This window comes from Dromiciops gliroides, chromosome 3, assembly GCF_019393635.1.
Source record: "Dromiciops gliroides isolate mDroGli1 chromosome 3, mDroGli1.pri, whole genome shotgun sequence".
In the NCBI taxonomy this organism is placed as follows: domain Eukaryota; kingdom Metazoa; phylum Chordata; class Mammalia; order Microbiotheria; family Microbiotheriidae; genus Dromiciops; species Dromiciops gliroides.
The window spans coordinates 265653743-265675990 of record NC_057863.1 but is presented as its reverse complement, the minus strand read 5'-3'; the positions used below and the strand labels follow the sequence as shown (position 1 = coordinate 265675990).

The window sequence follows — 22248 nt, the reverse complement described above, 5'->3', positions numbered from 1 at the left end:
GCCCAATGCAGAAAACAACTTTGGAGTATTTGGTGTATTTGCTAAACAACAGGTACAACTATACCAGACCACCCCAGTACAGGGAGTTGCCTGGAGCCACTGAGGCCTTAGAGCTGAAAGCCAGTGATTGAGCCCCTGACCTCCTGCAAAAGAAGCATTGTATAGTTCCCCCTGTACTCCAGGAGCAGAGATAAACTTCAAAAGGCACAAAATGGGCTAAAATATGCATAAGAAACAGAAAATAATCTTCACCATAGAAAGCTACTATAGCAACAGGGAAGATCAAAACACAAACTCAGAAAATGACAATGTCAAAATGCCTACATGTAAACCCTCAAGGGGGAAGATGAATTAGTCTCAAGACCAAAAAGTCCTCTTGGAAAAGTTCAAAAGGGATTTTATTTATCAAATAAGAGAGGGAGAAGAAAAATTGGGAAAATAAATGGAAGAGAGCCAATAGTTTGGAAAAAAGAAAACAACTCCTAAAAAAATACAATTGGCCAAATGGAAAAGGAGGTGCAAAAGCTGACTGGGGAAAATAATTGCTTAAGAATCAGAATTGGGTGGATGGAAGTTAATGATAAAAAAAATCCTGAATAGCATATTTCAGGAAATTATCAAGGAAAACTGTCCCAATGTCTTAGAACTAGAAGAAAAAATGAGTCATTGAAAAAAAATCACTGATCAACTCCTAAAACAGACCCCAAAAGGAAAACTCCAAGGAATATTGTTTCCAAATTCCAGAATTATCAGGTGAAGGAGAAAATACTTCAAGCAGCTAGAAAGAAACAATTTAAATATCAAGAAGCCACAATCATAATCACATAGGACCTGTAAACTTCAACATTAAAGGATCAGTGATCTTGGAATATGATATTCCAGAGGGCAAAGGAGCTTGGATTGCAACCAAGAATCTACTACCCAACAAAATTAATCATAATCTTTCAGGGGAAAAAAATGAACATTCAATAAAGTAGGGAACTTTAAAAATTTTCTGATGAAAAGTCCAGAACTGAACAGAAAATTCAATTTTCGAATATAAGACTCAAGAGAAGCATATAAAGGTAAAACAAGAAAAAACAAAACAAAACATGTTATTCAATAAGGTTAAAATGTTTACAACCCTACATGGGAAGAAGGTACTCATAAATCTCGAGAACTATATCTCTATTAGGGCAGATAGAAGGAGTATATATTGACAGAGATTGTGGGTATAAATTGATTTTTATGTGATGATATAAAAAATTAAGGGGTAACAAAAAGGATTGTATTTGAAAAAGAGGAAAGAGGAAAGAGAATGGGATAAATCACATCACGTGAAGAGACACAAAAGACCTATTACAATAGAGGGAAAGAAGGGAGGGGTGAATATTGTTTCAACCTTACTCTCAAGGGATTTGCCTAAAAGAGAGAAAAACATACACACTCAGTTGGGTATAGAAATTTATATTACCCTATAGGGAAGTAAGAAGGGAAAGGTGAAATAAAAGAGTGGGGTGCTAATAGAAGGAAGGGCAGTAGTAGGAGGGGAAATGGGAATGGGAAAAGGAAAGTGTGGGGTGCTGATAGAAAGGAGGGTAGAAGTAGAAGAGAAAAGAGGAAAGAAAAGGGAGGTGGGGCTGATGGAAGGGAGGGCAGATTGAGGCAGGTGGTGGCCAGAAGCAAAACACTGGTGAAAAGGGAAAGGGCAAAAGGAGAGGGAAAAGTATAAACAAGGGGAAAAATAGGATGGAGGGAAATAAACAATAATCACAACTGTGAGTGTGCATGGGATAAACACTCCAATAAAACATAAGTGGAGAGCAGAGTGGATTAAAAATCAGAATCCTACAATATACTGTTTCCAAGAAACACATTTGAAACAGAGAGATGCATATAGAGTAAAGGTAAAAGGCAGGAGTAGAATATATTATAATTCAGCTGAAGTTAAAAAAATAGGGATAGCAATCCTTATCTCAGACAAAGCAAAGTAACAGAAGAGGAAATAAAATACTTAAATAAACCCATTTTAGAAAAAGAAAATGAACAAGCCATCAATGAACTCCCTAAGGAAAAATCTCCAGGAACAGATGGGTTTACAAGTTAATTTTACCAAACATTTAAAGAACAATTAATTCCAATACTATGTAAACTATTTGTAAAAATAGGTGAAGAAGTCCTATCAAATTCCTTTTATGACACAAATATAGTGCTGATACTGATACCAGGAAGAGCCAAAACAGAGAAAGAAAATTATAGACCAATTTCCCTAATGAATATTGATGGAAAAATCTTAAATAATATATTAACAAGGAGATTACAGCAAGTGATTACCAGGATAATGCACTATGACCAAGTGGGATTTATACCAGGAATGCAGGGCTGGTTCAATATTAGGAAAACTATTAACATAGTCAACCACATCAATAAGAAAATTAACCAAAATCATATAATTATCTCAATAGATGCAGAGAAAGCTTTTGACAAAATACAGCACTGATTCCTATTCAAAACATTAGAGAGCATAGGAATAGATGGAGCTTTCTTTAAAATGGAAACTACTATCTATCTAAAACCATCAGCAAGCATTATCTGTAATGGTGATAAGGTAGAAATTGTCCCAATAAAATCAGGGGTGAAAAAAGGATGCCCATTATTACCACTATTATTCAATATTGTACTAGAAAAGTTAGCTTTATCAATAAGAGAAGAAAAAGAAATCGAAGGAATTATAATAGTTAAAAAGGAAACAAAACTATCCCTCTTTGCAGATAATATGATGCTATACTTAGAGAATTCCAAAGAATCAACTAAAAAACTACTTGAAACAACAACTTTAGCAAAATTACAGGATATAAAATAAACCCATATAAATCATCAGCATTTCTACATATGACCAACAAAGCCCAACAGCAACAGATAGAAAAATTCCATTTAAAACAACTGTAGACAAAATAAAATATTTGGGAGTCTACCCGCTGAGGCAAACCCAGGAACTATATGAACACTTCTCATACAAATAAAATAAGATTTAAACAAATGGAAAAATATCAATTGCTCATGGGTAGGGCTAGCTAATATAATAAAATTGACAATTCTTCCTAAATTAATTTAATTATTCAGTGTCATAACAAACTACCAAAATATTTTATAGAGCAGAAAAAATAATTTAAAAATTCATCTAGAAGAACAAAAGGTCAAGAATATAAAGAGAATTAATGAAAAAATGCAAAGGAAGGTGGCCTAGCCATATAAGATCTAAGTCTATATTATAAAGTGGTAACCATTTGGTACTGGCTAAGGGAATATAGTGGTGGAATGGAATAGGTTAAGCACACAAAACAGAAGTAAATGAATATAGCAATCTTATGTTTCATAAACCTAGAGACTCCAGTTTCTGGGATAAGAACTCACTATTTGACGAAAATTGCTGAGAAAACTGGAAAATAGTATGGCAGAAACTAGGCATAGACTAGCATCTTATACCATATACCAAAGTAAAGTCAAAATGGGTCCAAGATTTAGACATAAAGGATGATACCATAGGCAAATTAGAAAAGAAAAGAATAGTTTACCTGTCAGATCTATGGAGAGAGGAAGAATTTATAACCAAAGAAGAGATAGAGAACATTATGCTTTTTATTCCATTCAAAAAAATTCCTTCTTATTCTTAGGTTCTGAATCTTCTACTCCAAAGACATTTTCAATGTTGATTTTTAAGATGAGTTCTGTTGATTCTTTCCAGGGAATGGTTAAGGAAGGAATGGGTTGATAACTTTGTTACTCAATTATTCTGAAATGGATTTAAATATTTTAGGGTCTTTCAAAAAATTACTATCATTTACCTTCTTGGGGTGAAAAGACATATTAGAAGGCATGGAGGAACTATAAATCTCTCTCTTGGAAATAACTTGAATTTTTGTTCAGTCATTTAGGCTGTGTTCAACTCTTCATGACCCCATTTGGGGTTTTAATGGCAAAGATAGTGGAGTGCTTTGCCATTTCCTTTTCCAACTCATTTTACAGATGAGGAAACTAAGACAAACAGAGTTAAGTAAGTACACATTTGAACTCAAGTCTTCCTGACTCTAGACCTGGGACTCTATCCACCATTCCATCTACCTACCCCTATGACTTGAATATGTTAAATTAAACAAAATGCTTCTGGAAGAATTGTACTAAAGATACACAGTCTACAATATGAATATATATTCTTTGACATTAATTCACAGGCTGTTACTGAGAACACACTGATTGGGAAATTATAGCAAATAAGTCAACTTGGAAATTTGTTGAAGGAAGCACATTATTAAAGATTCTATACAAGTGTACAGATACTCATACTGTTAAAAGAAAAACCAAAAAATATATTCACAATTAAGTCATAAACCTAAGTTTAATTTAGGGCAACTGATGTGGAATTTACATTTTTGGTTTCACAATGTACACAGCAAAATTACTTGACTATCCTTAAATTCTGAAGCAAAACTTTTAATTTAATGAATACATATTTATATATCACTTTGAGGTTTTGAGAATTATTATTCTCTTAATAAAATTATCATTGCTCCTATTTTAAAAGATAACAAAACTGATACTCAAAAGTATTAAGTGCCCAAGTTGGATTAAGAACCCAAGACTTTCCTGACTCAAATTCCAACAGGCTTTATACTATACCATGTGGGCTGAGATGTTTGAAGAACAACTTTAGGTTAAAAAATCTATATTAACTATAGGCATGTTCTGTTCTGGCAGGTAATCATTGTGGTTGAATACTTAAAGATTAATTCTGCTTGCATAATAATTAGCATATGGTACATTTATTTAACACAAAAATTGGTGGTCACCTAATCAGTCTGGGAGGTATTTCAGGGCAAAACAAATACTCAATCAACTAGGTGGCTCAGTGGATAAAGTGCTTTGCCTGTTGTCAAAGAGACCTAAGTTCAGACTCAGACTCAAACACTTACTTTGTGACCCATAAACTTTCATGTCCAAGAATCCTGAAATCCCTTATTTTATCATAATCTAATGGCTTTCTACCATTCTCTCTGCATCTGTATCTGCCTTCTCATACCAAACCCTTCTCATAGTCCATACTATGGCCTCCAATCACTTGACCCCTAAAGTCTCTCCCAGGCCATCTTCCCTGTATTTGTCACTCTTATCCCATTTTGACTCTTTCACATACCAGTTTCTTCTCCCATGTTTAAAGGGTAGAACTCCCTAGGGGATCAAGAACTTTTTGAAGTAATTCTTCATTTTCCATCAGTGGGTCTGCTTGGTTTCAACTCTAGGATTATCATGGGCTATAGCCTTCCCTCTACCTTCTCAGATTTTGTGTATTGTCTTTCCCAGTGAGATTGTAAACTCTTTGAAAGGAGAGACTGTCTTTTGCTTCTTTATATACCCCCAGTGCCTAGCACAGTGCCTGGCATGAAATAGGTGCTTAATAAATGTTTATTGATTGATAGCTATATGACCCTTTGCAAATTACAGCCTGTTTGCCTCAGTTTCCTCAACTGTAACATTGAGATAATAGCAACACCTACCTCCCATGGTAGTTGTGAGGATCAATGGAAAGAGTAATTTTAAAGTATTTAACACAGTATATGGCATATTCAGGGCTGGTTCCTGGCTTACCTGTAAGACTGCTATCCCCACTTCCATAGCTAACATTGCCATTGATCCAGTGTTGAGATCAGAATTTCCTTTAATCATTTTGCAGCTTTTTTGTTGTTCTTGTTGTTGAGTCATTTTAATTGTGTCAGATTCTTTGTGACTCCATTTGGGGTTTTCTTGGCAAAAATACTGAACTAGTTAGCCATTTCCTTCTTCAGCTCATTTTATAGACTTGCCGAGGGTCACATAGCTGGTAAGTGTCTGAGGCTGGATTTGAACTCAAGAAGATGAGTCTCCCTCATTCCATGTCTACCTAGCTGCTGTTAGTCCACTGGCTACTATTAGATTTGTTAATTAAATTACCACAAGACTTACTTTGCTCTAGAGCAAAAGGCAACAGATCAACTCAATGTAAGACTGAGTTTTATAGATAAAAGCTCTTTGGATAATGAATAGTCTGGACTTTTATAGCAGTATTATTGTAGGGTAATAGGAAGAATCTTCTGTACTGAAAGGCAAAGTAACTTGCCCAAGGGAACTCAAGTCGTATATAAGAAGCAGGACTTTTACAAGGGCTATATATAAGAAATGAGGGCCAATATGGCACACTGGTTGTCAGTAATAACCAGAAGAAGTTGAAAATCATAAGATTCATTGAGTTCTATAAGGATACATCTTGTCTCATTACATTAACATACTACTTTTAAAGTTAAAGCTAGATGTATACAAACACATTTTCATTTATGTTACATACATAGTGTCCTATCTGTTAATTTTTTGATAGTTTAGAAATAAAAAGTGGTGAACTTAGCCTATTTCTAAAATGATCTAAATTACATGATGTTTCTAGTGTTTGATCATTTATTTTATGTCAGGAAGAGAAAGAAAAAGGAAAGAGTATATAGCATCCCATCAGAAGATACTAGATGACAAGATACTCAAGGCAGAGTGTAGAACTTTCAAATTTGTCTTTAAAGATTAGGAATATAATATGGAAGGAAATATTTAAGAAATTTAAGTTACATTAGCAGGCATGACAGGTGGAGCAAGACCTCTATCCATAAATTTGAAAGACTGGAGTGAGGAAAATAAAATTATTTGGCCAATTAGAAATAAACATGTCTAGTAGCCATGAAAAAAAAATTTAAAGCGGTAGTGAAAACTGAGTTCAATAGCTAAGAAATAGATAATCCAGCTAAATTAGGCAATTTCTTTAAAAACAAGAAAATGTATGAAAGTTGTCCGAGTACATAGTATAACCATCTAGCACATATTTCTATTGCTGCATTCTCTTTCAGTCTTCAGTTCTGGAAGTTACCCATAGGAAGGAGTTAATTTCTACTCAGTTGATTTACCAATGTAAAGCACTAAAAATTCTGTACACATAAAAGAAATGGAGCTCTAAGAATATGTGACTTTTGTTTTTGAAGTGATAATTCCCAGGTGTTTTACAGTAGACTTCTTTCAATTCTATCTGAAAGATGATTGAACTTTAAATCCAATCCTTTGCATTGGGCTCTTAGAAAATTCTGTAGACTAACCTACTCATGGTCTTTCCACTTGCACAACACACACCTCGAGGCTAAATTCATTTAAATAAATAACCTAGCATTTAGGGGAAAATGAAAAATCTTACTCTTACTTTTCCATTTTCCTAAGCCTGTAGCAGAAGTTACAAGAAAAAAAAATGGCAGCAGTCATTTCATTAGGTGAAATGAAGTACTATGATTTGGACTAATTCATTTTATATGACCTGAATTTGAATCTCTATCATGTAATGGGAATAAAAATGTAAATCATTCCAGTTCTTAACTTCTATGTCACTTTCCCTTATGCTACCTTTTACATTATTTCCATTTAATTTCTTCCTACAAAAAACCTAACCTAATATTTTGGTGAATGTATATTCCTGAACTAAAATAGTAAACTTTTTTTCATATAAATATTTTGTTATTTTCCAGTTACATTTAGAGATAGTTTTCAACATTTGTTTTTATAAGATTTCTGGTTTCAAATTTTTCTCCCTCCCTCCCTTCCTTTCCCCCTCCCCAAGACAGCAAGTAATCTGATATAGGTTATATATGTACAATCACATTAAACATATTTCTGCAAAAAATACTAAACTTTTACTGAAGTGCCACAGGTTCCTCCTAAATTCTATTAAAATTCTATTAAACCTAATTCTATTAAAAATTCACTTCATCTACATTTAATTTCAGAATTCATGGTTTCCATGACCTTTGTCTTACTTTCCTAAGAACTATTTTTTTTTTTTTTTTTTTGGTGAGGCAATTGGGGTTAAGTGACTTGCCCAGGGTCACACAGCTAGTAAGTGTCTGAGGCCGGATTTGAACTCAGGTACTCCTGAATCCAGGGCCAGTGCTTATCCACTGTGCCATCTAGCTGCCCCTAGAACTATTTTTATATTAATAAATCCATGAGCATTAAAACACACTATTTTATTTCCTTTAAATACCTTTCCTGTATCTTGATAGCCAGAGTTGCATACCACAGGAATTTAGAACTAGAAATAGAGGAAGAGGTCTGATTAAAGGTTCCATGGGAATTTAATAATCTCGGTAAAGACAGTCTTGGTGGCTGTTTGAGTTAAGAAAACTGTTGGTTTAAACTACTGGCTATACCCCAGCAAACTAGACCAAGTTGTCCATTTGATGGGCTGCAGTTGAATATACTCAACACATGACTTCCTCCCTGAGTCTCTGGTGGAGTTTGGAATACTACTAAAGGGCTATAATAGATAGAGGAATTTTAGCTCTACCTCATAAATTCCATTACTGTGTGAGCCTGGGCAAATCATTCAACTTTGCTAGGATTCTGTTTTCTCCTCTGTCCAATAAGGGAGTTGAGTCTGATGATCTCTAAAGTCTGTTATTCTATGTTCCTAGAAATTAGAATCCCAAACTGGGAAATATCTGCTTTACCCCCTCAGTTTCCCTTCAATTTCTTCTCAGTTTTCTCAATGAGAAAACTGGAAAGAGCACTGACTGAATATAGAACCAAAAGACATGGATTCAAATACCATTTCTGCCACTTGTGATTTTATCACACTCAGCAAATCATTTAAATTTTCTGAAGTTTAATTGTAAATCATCTGTTAAAAAAAAGGAGGGTTTCTATACCTTCCTCACAGGGTTGTTGAGAGAAAAATGCTTTATAAATTTTAATGTGTTATTACTACTTTAATAAGAATAACATGACTCTCCCTCCTTCATAGTGTTGGGAAGCAAATGCTTTTTCTTATAGATGTATAAATATAGCAATGTAGTGCTACCATACCATAGGGTAAATTTTTAGCCACAGTAACTCTTGAAGTCCATCTTTTACGTGATAGATTACTTAATTACTTTTAAGTAATGCCATGTGTGTAGGGGAGGAAATGGAGAAAACCTATAAATTAACAGATCTTTGAGATATTAATTTATGAAATGCTGGCACCAGAATCAAATAATAAGTATATAAAGAATTTTGCAAACCTTAAAGTAGCATGTGCCTAGCACAGTATCTGCCACATTGTAGGAATTATATAAATTTTTATTCCTTTCCTCTTATCCCATGTAAGTGTGAGCTATTAGCTTAATTAAATATTTGAGACTTTACGGTAGAAAGTACAGTGACCAACTCAATGAGCAAGCCAGAAAAAAATTGAACAGTTAGAATTTATGTACCTCAAACAAATGCCTAAGATCAGTCATTGAACATCTTCTACTTAAAACTCTCTGCACATTCATGTCTGATCCAAAACACTTGCATCAATAGTAGTCTGAATCTGATTACCAACAGTCCCAGAATAATTTATTGTCATGGGAGCAACATTGTAACTTGACACAGCTTCCTAATAACCTCTAACCATACTGAATTGGCTTTATGGTCATTTAGGGGCATAAAAAAGGTCCTTAGTCCATGGGGAATTAGGGTCCTTCAGATTGGCAGATATCTTGGGACATGTCACCGCGCCCTGACCAGACATTTTTCAATAAGGAGAACAGACACCCTTAGGAGCACAGGTGGTGCTAAGCTAAACACTGCAATGCCCTTGTTTAATATCCTTTCTATGTCATAGCAAAATAAACCTACTTTTGTTAACTGTTGAATAACCTACAAATGTTTCATTTCATTCCAAAACGGAACCTAGGTTAATAAAGCACTGCACTGACTTAGATCTGTTCCTAGCATGTGAAGTAGACAGTAATTGAAATGAAATGTCATCTTAGCTCATATCATAACTGAAGTGGGAAAGACTGGTGCAAATATGGAGAATGTGATGAACGGATGGCTAGATATGGTAACGTAGAATACTGTGGCAAGGACCTTTTGGTAGTGAATGGAGAATCCTCTCAAAAGAACAGATAACAGGTTCCCATTGATGGGAAAAGCAATTACCTTAGTTCATACTAGAAGATAATGCCTTGGAGGGTATAAAAAAAAAAGCACGAGGTCCATTAGGCCCTGGTAGTTTTTCTAATTTAATGTTTTTAAAAAGTTAAAACTAGGGGCAGCTAGGTGGCACAGTGGATAGAGCACCGGCCCTGGAGTCAGGAGGACCTGAGTTCAAATCCGGCCTCAGACACTTAACACTTACTAGCTGTGTGACCCTGGGCAAGTCACTTAACCCCAATTGCCTCACCAAAAAAAAAGTTAAAATTAGCCTTCCCTACCTTATCTAGGTAGGGTCTACAGGCCTGAACAGCACAGTTCAAGAGCTTTGACCTGGCTGGCTCTCCTCTTGCTAAGCAAGCTGGTGCCCTTCCTCCACCACCATCATGACCACATTACTGCCAAAATTTCTTGAAATCTAATGATCTTTTCATCTAATGATCTAAGACCTGAAGTTTAGAATTTTTGAGCTTAAAAAAAGCTGCCAGGGGCAGCTAGATGGCGCAGTGGATAGAGCACCAGCCTTGGATTCAGGAGGACCTGAGTTCAAATTCGGCCTCAGACCCTTGACACTTACTAGCTGTGTGACCTCGGGCAAGTCACTTAACCCCAATTGCCTCACCAAAAAAAAAAAAAAGCTTCCAGTTTCTCCAGTATCTGTGATTACAGGAATGTGCCAACACACAGTTTCCCTGGTTGCTATTGCCTGTGCTGCGATAGCAGTCCTAGACAGTTAGCATAATATAACTGAAAGCAAATTGGTCCAGCTCATTTAATAACTGGAGACAAAATTCTCAGTTTATAAAAGCTATGCAATGAAACCAGAAAGGCAACTAATACAGCTGGTAACAGAATACAAAAAAGGCTCTGCTGATGGAGATAGGGACTAACAACCAGAATGAATAAGCCTTTGGCAAGAAATATGGTCTCAAACCAAGATGTTTCTCTGCATCCCTTTTGTAGGGTCAGTTTTAACAATTGTGCACTCCTCACAAAACCCACTGTGTGTACTTTTTAAGGTGGCTGAGTATATGTATACATATATACATATACATATATATCCTTATTAAGATGAATTTCCATTGTAAAAAACTCCCCAATGGAATCTGCAAAGAAGGGAGTGAAGTTCCTGAAGGAAATAGGTCTGAGAGATTAGATCTATCTACCCGACATATACCCTAAGGCCAGGATGCCTCAGAGGCAATTAGAGGGCTGTTAGCCAATGGTTTTAGGCTTTAGATATGGGTCTCCCCCTTTCACACAAAATCAAGTGGTGAAATGTGTGAAGTTTGGGAAAGTAGTAGAAAGGACAAAAACTACTGTCAGGACAATTGCGGATGGGGGATGGAGAGAGGAGGTAGTAAGTCCATTTTTCTCTACATCCTTTCCTGGAGACTTTGGTTTTAGCTTCTTAAATGTGAATTGATAAGAAAATCCTATTGGGCAGCCAATAAAAGCATACTTTGAAATTCAGCCCAGGCAGTCAATATAAATGGAATGAAAGTAGCATACTTGAAATTTCACTCCCCCAGCTCCCTCAGGTATTATTAGTGCCTTCCACAAACAGATTACAACTATGGTAGAAGCTGCCTGGAACCTTGCCTTCTCCACTAGAAATAAGTCTTACCTATAAAGAACTCACTCCCAAGGAATACCATTTTGCCTGGTTTACCAGGGGGCTCCATCCACTATAAGAATACATATGGATTTCGGCAGCCACTAAGCAGAAGAAAACATAGAGAGGGATCAAGGGCACAGGCAAATATCCCTAATGAATTGAGCTGTAGGCTATGTGGCTAGTATGTGAGAGGGCCCTGAGGAATGGGGCAGAGATGATCTTCATTTATTATGTTTGTAGAGGTGGTAGTCAAGTAGTGTTAAGGCTAAAATTCTAGCTAGTCCATCTAAAATATCTGAGTGGTCGCCAATAAATTATAAGCTTTAGCAAGCGTTAGACTTTTAAGCATTTATTAAGGAGAATAAGAATTTGGTAAAGAGAGAAGAAAAGCCTACATTCATCTATCTATTAAAGGGAAAGCAGGTTTCTAGCTCCCTTCTCCACCAGCGTCCCCCGGAAAAAGCCCCCAGTCAGAGCGCCAGGCTCCCCTCTTCTTCCTCCCACAAGCAAACGTCACTTCCTGATGCCAAAGAAAAGACTCCTGGTCTTACCCTCAAAATCATGGCGAAGCTTTTCTATAGTAAGTCTCCAGTAGGTGGTGTCATTCCAATCATTTTACAGTAGTCTGGGTCCTGACGAAGACAGGAATGGACAACCGAACTCTATACATTATGGGGTCAGGAGCAATGGAGGAATTTTGCTGAAGCCTCCCACTGCATACAGGTTTTTGTGTGCCATGTCAGCACCCATCCATGACATCATGGCCTTTTTGAGGATCTGACCAACTAGGTTTGAGTCATTACAACAAGAGAGTTTGAAAGTGAATCCATTATGAATCCAGACTTTGGAAGAGTGATGACACATTGTTCAAAGTATGGGACCATATAATCTTCCTAAGGATGAGGCAGCTATTCCTGTCCAACTGGGCTCCTTGTGCTGTCCCCAAAGGGTAAAATGGTACATTCACATCTCAGTGACAGAGGTTTGCCCCTGCTAATCAGTACCTACATCATTATATTTAATTGCCCCAGCCATATGTCCACCTTCTCCCAAGCCAAGGGAGGCTTCAACACCAAACAAACCAACAAATCAATACCAACTACCAAAGGGCAAGGGATATCCAATTCAACAATTTCTTGGATCTAGTCTCCATTAAGATTTGCCTAACAAGAATGGATTGCATTTGGACATGGTTTCAATTTACACACTTGGGCCTTTATTTCTTCCCTATAAATCTCCTGGACCTTGAAATATTTGCCCTCTCAGTAAGCCATATACAGCCTGGAAAAATAGTTCAGGAATCCATAAATTAGTGGGCTTCCTTTCCTCTGAACTGATTTAGACAACTCTTCAAAAAAAAAGAGCACAGGGGATCAAAAGGTAGTTTTGTTGAAAGATGACAAGCTTTCAAACAGCATGGGGGAGGTAAAACTGTCATACTATCAAACTATAGTGAATGTATTATTAGTTTGTAAGTAAGTGATCCTCCTACTGACTTAGTGGTGAGTCTGTGTCCTTGGATGAACACAAAGAAGGGTCTTTTATTTAACCTCTGTGTAAGAGGACGGCCTCTCCACAAAGTCCTCTAAGAAGGACAATTTGACATCATTCCACATTAGGATGTGGGTCTCGGGGAGATTATGCTTTTCATAATGAGCCCAGGAATATTGAGTGGGAGTTCTAAGAAAGCCTCAGTTTTCAATTTAGATCCTTGGACATGGTGTGTGCATTCAAGAGGCTTATGACCTCTTGGCCACTTTACTTCAGGTGACTGACATATGAAGAATCTATAACAATGTTATATGGTGCTCTTTGCTATACTGTGTTGGTTCTCCTTGCACGCAAATTTTCTTATTGATGATCAGGGAAGAATGGAAAAGAAAAACATCTTAAAAGAGAAAAATTGACATGAAACCTTTAGGTGTTCAAAAGAGATCAAGGGGACAGCTAGGTGGTACAGTGGATAAAGCACTGGCACTTGATTCAGGAGGACCTGAGTTCAAATTTGACCTCAGACACTTGACATTTACTAGCTGTGTGACCCTGGGCAAGTTACTTAACCCTTATTGGCCTGGAAGAGAGAGAGAGAGAGAGAGAGAGAGAGAGAGAGAGAGAGAGAGAGAGAGAGAGAGAGAGATCTCAGTTGTACTCTTTTTGTTTTGTTTTGTTTTGTTTTTTTGCAGGGCAATGAGGGTTAAGTGACTTGCCCAGGGCCACACAGCTAGTTAAGTGTCGAGTGTCTGAGGTCACATTTGAACTCAGGTCCTCTTGAATCCCGGGTTGGTGCTCTATCCACTGTACCACCTAGCTGCCCTAGCCTACTTATTCTTTTTTTTCTTTTTTTTTTTTTAGTGAGGCACTTGGGGTTAAGTGACTTGCCCAGGGTCACACAGCTAGTAAGTGTTAAATGTCTGAGGCCGGATTTGAACTCAGGTACTCCTGATTCCAGGGCCAGTGCTCTATCCACTGTGCCACCTAGCTGCTCCTAACCTACTTATTCTTTTCTCTTTCTTTCTTTCTTTCTTTCTTTCTAGGTCAATGAGGGTTAAGTGACTTGCCCAGGGTCACACAGCTAGTAAGTGTCAAGTGTCTGAGGCCAGATGTAAACTCAGATTCTCCTGAATCCAGGGCCAGTGCTCTATCCACTGTACCACCTAGCTGCCCCCCATAAATTCTTTATTTTTATTGTGGGTTTTTTTTGTTTGTTTGTTTTTGCAGGGCAATGAGGGTTAAGTGACTTGCCCAGGGTCACACAGCTAGTAAGTGTTAAGTGTCTGAGGCCGGATTTGAACTCAGTTCCTCCTGAATCCAGGGCTGGTGCTTTACCCACTGTGCCACCTAGCTGCCCTCCCATAAATTCTTAAAGACAATCATCCATACCAGTTAGAAATGTCAGAAGAGGGAAGTAGGGAATATTTTTTTTCAACAAAATGACGACAAATTTTTGTTTCTTTTGTTGAGAGGAACAAAGGGAAGGAATGAAGTCTTTATGGAATCATGATTTTACACAAGCAACCCAAGGCTGTGGCCACAAAGCTCAGTAGGGAAAAATTCTAAAACCTAAGCATTAAATACAGTGGAGAAGGGGAAAAAAAGTCAACTAACTTCTGGATGACAACTTGAAAACAAAATAAAATAGCTGGTTGCTTTTTTCCTTTTTTATTAGATTTTTCTACATTTTAGCCTATTATTATTGTGGTATTGGCTAGACCATGTTTAAACTTCCATGTCTAAGAATTTCTTTTTAAATTTAGAAGTGACAGCTATTTTGTCTTTATTTTTACTAGTGGAATTCAGTGATGTTTAAAGTCTTGTGGGCACTAAATTTTCACATGTGATGTCAATTATAAATAACACAGTTTTGTCTTTGGTACCTGAGCCAGGTTTTTTTTTTTTTTTAATTCTTAAAGTTATCAGTGAGCAAAGAAAATTACTTTATACTCAGTATGTGGTTACACATTGTTTTATAAATACATGCATACATACATACACACATACAGACACAGAGAAGCCCATACATATGCCCCTCTACGTAAATACATTTATATATATATATATATAATTAAAAGGATAGTTTTAGCAATTTTATACCTTTTTTCTAAGATTCTATGAGTACTAGAAAAAAGTACATTTTTAAGTAAAAAGAAAAAATGGAGCAAAGGGGAATCTTGAAGCCTAAACTTAGAGGAGATACAGGCAAGAGATAACTTTATTCTTAAAAGTAGAATAAATCAAGAGCATACTAATTTTAATTTTTAACAGGAATTTCATAACTTGTTCAAGTTGGAAAAAAGGTATAAAAAGTTTTACTTCCTTTGGGCAAAATATGAAAAAAAGCAGAAGTAATAAATATAACTAAATTTCATGGAGAAATTTCAGTCAGTGTAAATTTATTTTTAGAGACTAAGCCTGAACATATAAAGGTACCTTCTATGGATCAGGAACAGTTCAAAATGTCCTCCAAGTCAGAATTGTTTACATTCCTTATACCTAGCACAGAAAACTTACATAATCTCTTCTTACAAGGCTAAGCAACCAATTTTTAAATGCTCTAATCAAGTTTTCCTTAACAGTAACGTAAACCTATTTTTCTACCAATAAAAGAAAAGCAACTGACAGAAAGTTATGGGGGGGGGAAGCTTTAAGACAATGCTACATAAAATCAAGAAAAAAAAGCCGCAAAAATCTTGAAATAAAGGAAACCTATACAAAGAGAAGCAATAAAAAATGTTTCTTCCCAAGAGCTAAAGATCTCTAAAACATAGCAAACATGACATCTGGATATTGTTTCTCACTAAAGTAAAAAACTATTTTTCCCCTACGCCATCCTTAAGTATTAACCCACTTTTCTACAAGTAAAAAGTACTTCTTAAATTCTTTCAGACAAGCTTGAATTACTGAATTTCAGTCTTGAATTACTGAAACTGCTTTTTAAAAAATAATCAAAATTTAAAACTTTAACTTTAGAAAGAAAAGGTGTTGCTATGGTGGTTTTTACATAGCTCCCAGATCATTACATGCTCTAGTGTTTTAATAAGTATGTACCTCTTACCTGCAAAGATCAATATATGCAGACTTCTTGTTAGGTGTTGTCATAACAGAACAAGGAATTAACAGGCAACTCGGAGTCCTTCAAGAAAAGAGAAAAATGAAGATGTTTCTTTTTCACTGTCACTGAAAAAAAAGTTGGTTTGATTTTGAATAACAATTACCTGAATGAACTAGAAAGGGACGGAGAGAGTGAGAGAGGAGAGGGAGACCGAAGGAAAGGAATCTGAGAAAAGAGTGAATGATGTCAGCAGAATTTCTTAAGGAAATCTACAGACCAGCAAATGATTTGCAGCAATAAACACCCAGTTCACTGCTATGCAAATATCTGCCTAAGAGGAAACTGATGCACTTTTAAAGAAGGCCAGTTAATCTTTGAAGAGACTTTAACCTGTCAGATCAAAGTCTGATTTTTAAGACCCCCATAGCCAAAATAAAGTGGATTCCTTTTTTGCCTGACAAGTATTTCCTGTTTATTCCAAGCTACATTTCTATATTTTTTCCCCTTTTTAGGAATCAATACTTATCTCTGCCTTCTTAAAAGGGGGAAAATTGGAATCTAACTGAAATTCTAACAACACTCCGACTGAACTAAATATAATAACCATTATCATGAACAAATAATCAGATAACAACTAAAGTTACCACCAAGCACTGTGACCCACAACATTAACTTTTTTATGTGTTGTTTCTTCCATTTGTCCCTAAAACCTGAAATGTTTCTCAGGGAAAAAAGAAAACAAATGTGGATATGTATTATAATAGCTAAAGTTCCAAAGTCTTTATATGTAGAATAGATTCTAATGTATAGAAAAATTTTATTGAAACTACAATTTCAGAGGACTAATGACAAAATATATTCAACACCTCCTAATGAAAAAGGTGGAGAATGAGACATACATTTTTGGATACTGCCAATTTGTGGATTCATTTTGCTCAACTATGCTTTATTTCTTACAGGGGAAGGGCTTTGGGGGTGGTACTAATGATAGTAATGTCCTCCTCCCCAAAGTGTCATAAAAGTGAATTTTTTTTTAATGTACAATAGAACTTAGAAGTTCAAAAGGGAGATAAACTGGCAAAATAGTTTTGAAACTGGGGCAGCTAGGTGGTGCAGTGGATAGAGCACTGGCCCTGGATTCAGGAGGACCTGAGTTCAAATCCGGCATCGGACAATTGACATTAGCTGTGTGATCCTGGGAAAGTTACTTAAACCCCATTGCCCCGCACAAAAAAAAAAAGAAAAAGAAAAGAAAATAGTTTTGAAACTAACTTATTGATTTCATTATATATTTAAAAAACCAAGCTGTATGTAATAAAGATTTGTGGTTTTATATAGAGGTAGGTGAATAGCAGGCATTTATTGCCAAACTCTGTGCAAAGTACTGGGAATAGAAATATAAGCAAAAAATAAAAACAAAACCCAATTCTTGCCTTTAAGGAGCTGCTTACATTCTAATGGGGAAACACAAAACAGAGAATAGAGTTAAAAAGGATAGAGAGGAAAAGGGTTGCCCACTTGGGCATCATGGGAAAGTTTTTATCATGGCTACCTTGGGCTTGTTCTCTAAAAGGAACTCAGTGGGAGAAGAGAACCAGGTACCATGGAGGGATTGAAGGATGAGAAGACTGATGGAAGAACTGATGGAAGTTCCAGGAATTTCCAGATATCTTTTACTGTTCTTACATGTGGGAATGTACATGTTTGAATTTGTCAAAATGAAAATTACAAAAGATATATTTAAAAAATAAATAATTAGAAGTATTTTCCTAAAAGAAAATTTAAAAGGGAGATATTAGAACAGTAGGAAAAGTATGAGTTCTCATTTGTTATTTCTTTTTCCCCCTCTTGTTTATATAAGGGGAAAGAAGAGGGAGTAAGAATTTAGAAAATGCCTACTATGTGCCAGACACTGTGCTAAGCAGAATTTATGAATAATATCTCATTCAATCCTCACAAACTAACCTTTGAGGTAGGTGGTATTATTATTTTACAGCTGAGGAAACTAAAGCAAACAGAAATTAAGTCACTTACTCAGAGTCTCACAGATAGTAAGTGCCCTAGGCCAGATTTGAATTCAGGTCTTCCTGACTATAGGGCACCTAGGTGGCACAATGGAAGCCTGAAGTCAGGAAAACTCATCTTCCTAAGTACAAATCTGATCTCCAACACTTATTAGCTGTGTGCCACTGGGCAAATCACTTAACCCAATGTGACTCAGTTCTTCATCTACAAAATGAGATAGAATCTCACTTCTCTTCTAGTCCTCATATTTGGAATGTGGGCATAAATCCTTTCTAGTCGATCCCTTTCTTCCACAAGTTATGGCCTTTTCTCTGGCCATTATCCTTGGCTACATCCCATGGAGGGGGTCCTCTGAGCAAGCATTTTGTAGAATAGTGAAAACAATATTCTAAATCATCTACACATGCACAAACACAATTCAGATAAAGCAGGTCCATGTTCTCCATTTCTCTTACATCTCTGTACCTTTCCTAAATACTATCCCTCTTTTTAAAATCCACAAATAACAAAGTCAGGAACCTGGAAGCCATTGTGACTTACCTGATTGACATTAGTGTTAATTAAACAGATATGTAAAAGGGAAAAAACTTCAAAGAACAGGAAAAAATTTTTGGATTTGACATTTGTCCTTCAGAGGTTAGAGGATGGGGAAAGAGAGACAGTTATTTCATCATCTGTAAGAGCTTAGACCTACCTCTCCTTCAGGCTGTGACTATGCCGTTGGACTTCTGGGAAGTACTGCTCAAACACCAGCCACATCTTCTGCCTTCTCTTTCTTAAACTCCTTCTAACTGAATAGTGCACCAACCGTGGAGAAACTCTGTCCAACCTCCAATGTCCTTGCTTAACTTATTGCCTCAAGAGAAACTCATCTTTCAGAGAAAAGTGAAATTTAACTTTACATTTTAGACCATGGTTCTTGTCAAACCAAATTATTTCTAACTTGGTTATGGCACAACTTCATGTTCAGTTTATTTTTCCTTCTCAGAGAGATATAGATATTGAAATGGTAGCCATATCATCTCTTTCTTTTTGTTTTTGTTTTTCTGTCCTTCAAGTACTAGGAGCTGAAAGGTTTAAGCAGATTCCCAATTGGGAATTTAATCAGCAAACCTCAAAATGTTCAGATATTTCAAATTAAATAAGCAATTCAGTATACAACTTCTATTTATATGTATCATCTAACCCCTAACCTATAGAATTAAAGTGCCATTTTTATTGCTGATAATTATACTTTAAATGTTAGGAAACAGTCTACCTATATTGAAGCATGTTATTAGATTAAAGCAGGTTAACCACTGATTGAAATACAATTCACATTTTGTGAAACTTGAGTGAATTAACCACCTTCAGGTTTATTTTACTTATTGGACTATCAGCATGTATCCATGTGAATTCTCCTCTAGGTGAAAAGTAGCATGATTATTTAAATTCTGGTCTGTTTTAATGAAGACTTTTCAGAGGAGTAAAAAATACACACAATAAAAAATATCCTTGTTGGGGCAGCTAGGTGGCGCAGTGGATAGAGCACCGGTCCTGGAGTCAGGAGTACCTGAGTTCAAATCCGGCCTCAGACACTTAACACTTACTAGCTGGGTGACCCTGGGCAAGTCACTTAACCCCAATTGCCTCACTTAAAAAAAAAATATCCTTGTTTTCATATGCTAAAATGCTGTGTGGAAAAAATAGAGAAATAAAGCCTAGGATAAATCAGTGCTACAAATGAAAACTAGAAATTTCATATGGAAAAATATTTTACACATTTGTGATCTTTTTTACATACTAAGCTATATAAAAGGAAATTCTTTCATGACTAGTCTCATAAGAGGTCAATTAATTGATCTTTATATAGGTAGAATGAAAAGTAAACAGATTAATAAGATTTTAATCACAGAATCTCAGAATTTGAGAGCTGGAATGAACCTCAGCCGCCATCTGTAGTCCAAATTATATAGGAAAGAAGTCCATTTTGCTATGGTCTAGCAATTACTTCACATAGTAAAAGTATACTGTCTTTTTAACCTTAGGCAAGACACTTAATATCCTTGGGCCTCAGATTCTTCATCTATAAAATGAAGACATTGGACTAAATGAAACCTGAGATCACTTTCAGATCTAGATCTATAATTCTATGGGGAAAAAAGTAGAAGGGATGCACCTATGGTCTGCCCAAAACAGACCATTTGGCTCAAAAAGAATATTTTCTTGAAACTTCTGGTGCTAAATAAAGGAAGTAAACTAGAAGAATTATTAACCCTATCTCCAAGTATCTTTAAAGTCACTCGGTGCTGCAGACAGTGACTAAGAACCTGGCAGCGTGATGTGGTAGATAGAGTGCTAAACGTAGAGTCAGAAAGACCTGGGTTCAAATCGTGTCTCTGACATTCACTGTGTAACCTTGGGCAATTCATTTAACCTCTCTAACTTCAATTTCTTCAGTTGTATAATGAGGACCTTGATACTTCCAGCTCCCATCTATGGTCCTATAAACTATTGCATGATATGTTTTTCTGAAGTAGAGTGTGGCACCTACAAGAAATAACAGTGCTCTATTTTTGATGATTACAAATAACATTATTCAACTCATAGATAGAAAATCAATACATATATATTATTCAGTTCCATCTAAATTCCCCTGGAATGTTCAAATTAATCAGTCTGATATATGTATATGTATGTATATATATATATATATATATATATATATATATATATATATATATATATATATATATATATATATATATGTTAGGTTTTTATCCTAACTGGAAATCTTTCTAAAGCACTGGGCAGAAAAGTTTACATATAACTAGATTTTTAAAAAATCATTTCCCCAAAATAATTCTTAAAAATACATTGTAATACTTTCACTTCTGATCTTGGTCTGAACCAAGAAATGAAATATTTTGAAGTGTGATGAGAAGAAAAATGCATGGTTATGTTACAGCAGATTCAACTTAAGTTAGTAGTTACATCATTTACATAAAGGCCCTGTAGCTTTATACTAACACTACCTGCATAAGAACGGAATTCCTAAATATGCTGATTATAATAAACTAGTGGATTATAATCTATGGTCGGATAATTATAGGATTAAAGCTGCTGAACACATGAAGTTTTCCCTTTCCCCATTTTTATGAACATTTGAAATCCTAGTTTAAATGCCAGTTAGTTGCTGGGAATGGGGTGAATGCAGAAGCAATTAGAAAAATTCCCCTTTGCAGCACATATTAATTCAAAATGACAACATGAAATGCCCCGAATCATGGAATAAATGTCCAGACGAGGGAGGTGGCATGGAAAAGTCTGCTGGCATTCTATTATATAGCTACCTCTATCTCAAATGTACTTCCAGTAGAGAGAGGTACGGTTAGAAGCAATAAGAAATGCTGATAACTTTTGGCACCTTGCCTCTCCTTTGTTCCCTATGACTTTCTGGAGGTATATTTCTTTTGACCTCTATACAGAAATCCTATACTTCCCAGTAACACCATCTTACTAATTTGTCAAAAAAGATAAAGTTGGGAACCACTACACTAAAATGTGGAATTAACTGTAAGATCAATATGGATCATCTAAAAAGCCCTTTGGACATGAACAATTATTGGATTTACTAGAAGATCTCAAAATTCCATTATATGATGTAGTCCTATGGTAAAAGAACCTCTGTTCCCAGCTAGGCCTGATTAAGGTTGGTCCCCTGGTAGTGTTTAGGTTCAATACTGAAATAAAATCAAATATCAATTGGTCATTCAACAGTTAACAGAATTTACTTACTCAAAAGCAAGATGTTATTCAACAAGGATATGCATTGAAAACAACCCTAGTTGCTTAAGTTAGGCAAAGCTCCCTTACATGAGTGGTTAATCCTTGTCCAAAAAGTATCCAAGAGGATCTGGAACTCATTCTGTACTCAGCTGAACAGCAAGTGATGTCACGAGCCTGAGCTATTAGTTTCCTGAGCCAATCAAAGCTTACTGATTTTTTTCAACACTTAAAATTTTTTTTTCATACTTTCTCATCTAACATCAACATTGAAAATATAAAAACAATAAAACCA

At 35.9% G+C, this 22248-nt stretch overlaps 1 protein-coding gene across 2 annotated transcripts in view; it reads right to left on the bottom strand.

Annotated features, from left to right (window-relative positions):
- KCNJ15 (potassium inwardly rectifying channel subfamily J member 15) overlaps positions 1-18970 on the bottom strand; it is a 39158-nt gene extending 20188 nt beyond the window's left edge. The window contains exons 1-2 of one of the 2 annotated variants that reach the window (XM_043993063.1): positions 18883-18970; positions 16167-16244 (exon numbers count right to left, since the gene is read on the bottom strand). The gene's annotated coding sequence lies outside the window, so the exon portion shown is untranslated. Of the gene's footprint in view, positions 1-16166; positions 16245-16326; positions 16463-18882 lie in introns of those variants that run through there. The other variant, XM_043993062.1, reaches the window with a different exon arrangement.
- Between the last annotated feature and the right edge of the window lie 3278 nt (positions 18971-22248).